Source organism: Delphinapterus leucas, chromosome 4 (genome assembly GCF_059928025.1).
Source record: "Delphinapterus leucas isolate spDelLeu-1000000601 "Yukka" chromosome 4, BTC_Dleu_Yukka2, whole genome shotgun sequence".
Classification (NCBI taxonomy): domain Eukaryota; kingdom Metazoa; phylum Chordata; class Mammalia; order Artiodactyla; family Monodontidae; genus Delphinapterus; species Delphinapterus leucas.
The window spans coordinates 3859781-3863532 of record NC_143132.1 but is presented as its reverse complement, the minus strand read 5'-3'; positions in this window follow the sequence as shown (position 1 = coordinate 3863532).

Here is a 3752-nt window from a genome sequence, read left to right as displayed (position 1 = left end):
TTAATCAAACTGTCAAAAATTAAATACAAAGAAAACATATTAAAAGCAGCAAGGGAAAAATAAAACACAAGGGAGTCCCCATAAGGTTAACAGCTGATCTTTCAGCAGAAACTCTGCAAGCCAGAAGGGACTGGCAGGACATATTTAAAGGGATGAAGGAGAGAAACCTACAACCAAGATTACGCTACCCATCAAGGATCTCATTCAGATTTGATGGAGAAATTAAAACCTTTACAGACAAGCAAAAGCTGAGAGAGTTCAGCACCACAAAACCAGCTTTACAACAAGTGCTAAAGGAACTTCTCTAGGCAAGAAACCCAAGAGAAGGAAAAGACCTACAATAACAAACCCAAAACAATTAAGAAAATGGGAATAGGAACATAACATATTGATAATTACCTTAAATTTAAATGGATTAAATGCTCCCACCAAGAGACACAGACTGGCTGAATGGATACAAAAACAAGACCCGGATATATGCTGTCTACAAGAGACCCGCTTCAGATCTAGAGAAACATACAGACTGAAAGTAAGGGGATGGAAAAAGATATTCCATGCAAATGGAAACCAAAAGAAAGGTGGAGTAGCAATTCTAATATCAGACAAAATAGACTTTAAAATAAAGACTACTACAAGAGACAAAGAAGGACACTACATAATGAGCAAGGGATCGATCCAAGAAGAAGATAAAACAATTGTAAATATTTATGTACCCAACATAGGAGCACCTCAATACATAAGGCAAATACTAACAGCCATAAAAGGGGAAATCGACAGTAACACATTCATAGTAGGGGACTTTAACACCCCACTTTCACCCATGGACAGATCATCCAAAATGAAAATAAATAAGGAAACACAAGCTTTAAATGATATATTAAACAAGGTGGACTTAATTGATATTTATAGGACATTCCATCCAAAAACAACAGAATACACATTTTTCTCAAGTGTTCATGGAACATTCTCCAGGATAGATCATATCTTGGGTCACAAATCAAGGCTTGGTAAATTTAAGAAAATTGAAATTGTATCAGGTATCTTTTCCGACCACAACGCTATGAGACTAGATACCAATTACAGGAAAAGATCTGTAAAAATACAAACACATGGAGGCTAAACAATACACTACTTAATAACGAAGTGATCACTGAAGAAATCAAAGAGGAAATCAAAAAATACCTAGAAACAAATGACAATGACGACACGACAACCCAAAACCTATGGGATGCAGCAAAAGCAGTTCTAAGAGGGAAGTTTATAGCAATACAATCCTACCTTAAGAAACAGGAAACATCTCGAAAACACAACCTAACCTTGCACCTCAAGCAATTAGAGAAAGAAGAACAAAAAAACTCCAAAGTTAGCAGAAGGGAAGAAATCATAAAGATCAGATCAGGAATAAATGAAAAAGAAATGAAGGAAACAATAGCAAAGATCAATAAAACTAAAAGCTGGTTCTGTGATAAGATAAACAAAATTGATAAACCATTAGCCAGACTCATCAAGAAAAAAAGGGAGAAGACTCAGATCAATAGAATTAGAAATGAAAAAGGAGAAGTAACAACTGACACTGCAGAAATACAAAAGATCACGAGAGATTACTACAAGCAACTCTATGCCAATAAAATGGACAACCTGGAAGAAATGGACAAATTCTTAGAAATGCACACCGTGCCAAGACTGAATCAGGAAAAACAGAAAATATTAACAGACCAATCACAAGAACTGAAATCGAAACTGTGATTAAAAATCTTCCAACAAACAAAAGCCCAGAACCAGATGGCTTCACAGGCGAATTCTATCAAACATTTAGAGAAGAGCTAACACCTATCCTTCTCAAACTCTTCCAAAATATAGCAGAGGGAGGAACACTCCCAAACTCATTCTACGAGGCCACCATCACCCTGATACCAAAACCAGACAAGGATGTCACAAAGAAAGAAAACTACAGGCCAATATCACTGATGAACATAGATGCAAAAATCCTCAACAAAATACTAGCAAACAGAATCCAACAGCACATTAAAAGGATCATACACCATGATCAAGTGGGGTTTATTCCAGGAATGCAAGGATTCTTCAATATACGCAAATCAATCAACGTGATACACCATATTAACAAATTGAAGGAGATAAACCATATGATCATCTCAATAGATGCAGAGAAAGTGTTCGACAAAATTCAACACCCATTTATGATAAAAACCCTGCAGAAAGTAGGCATAGAGGGAACTTTCCTCAACATAGTAAAGGCCATATATGACAAACCCACAGCCAACATCATCCTCAATGGTGAAAAACTGAAAGCATTTCCACTAAGATCAGGAACAAGACAAGGTTGCCCACTCTCACCACTCTTATTCAACATAGTTTTGGAAGTTTTAGTCACAGCAATCAGAGAAGAAAAGGAAATAAAAGGAATCCAAATCAGAAAAGAAGAAGTAAAGCTGTCACTGTTTGCAGATGACATGATACTATACATAGAGAATCCTAAACATGCTACCAGAAAACTATTAGAGCTAATGAATGAATTTGGTAAAGTAGCAGGATACAAAATTAATGCACAGAAATCTCTTGCATACCTATACACTAATGATGAAAAATATGAAAGTGAAATCAAGAAAGCACTCCCATTTACCACTGCAACAAAAAGAATAAAATATCTAGGAATAAACCTACCTAAGGAGACAAAAGACCTGTATGCAGAAAATTATAAGACACTGATGAAAGAAATTTAAGATGATACAAATAGATGGAGAGATATACCATATTCTCAGATTGGAAGAATCAACATTGTGAAAATGACCCTACTACCCAAAGCAATCTACAGATTCAGTGCAATCCCTATCAAACTACCACTGGCATTTTTCACAGAACTAGAACAAAAAATTTCACAATTTGTATGGAAATACAAAGACCCCGAATAGCCAAAGCAATCTTGAGAACGAAAAACGGAGCTAGAGGAATCAGGCTCCCTGACTTCAGACTATACTACAAAGCTACAGTAATCAAGACAGTATGGTACTGGCACAAAAACAGAAATATAGATCAATGGAACAGGATAGAAAGCCCAGGGATAAACCCACGCACATATGGTCACCTTATCTTTGATAAAGGAGGCAGGAATGTGCAGTGGAGAAAGGACAGCCTCTTCAATAAGTGGTGCTGGGAAAACTGGACAGGTACATGTAAAAGTATGAGATTAGAACACTCCCTAACACCATACACAAAAATAAGCTCAAAATGGATTAAAGACCTAAATGTAAGACCAGAAACTATCAAACTCTTAGAGGAAAACATAGGCAGAACACTCTATGACATAAATCACAGCAAGATCCTTTTTGACCCACCTCCTAGAGAAATGGAAATGAAAACAAAAATAAACAAATGGGACCTAATGAAGCTACAAAGCTTTTGCACAGCAAAGGAAACCATAAACAAGACCAAAAGACAACCCTCAGAATGGGAGAAAATATTTGCAAATGAAGCATCTGACAGAGGACTAATCTCCAAAATTTATAAGCAGCTCATGCAGGTCAATAACAAAAAAACAAACAACCCAATCCAAAAATTGGCAGAAGACCTAAATAGACATTTCTCCAAAGAAGATATACATGAAAGAATGCTCAACATCATTAATCATTAGAGAAATGCAAATGAAAACTACAATGAGATATCATCCCACACCTGTCAGAATGGCCATCATCAAAAAATCTAGAAACAATAAATGCTGGAGAGGGTGTGGAGAA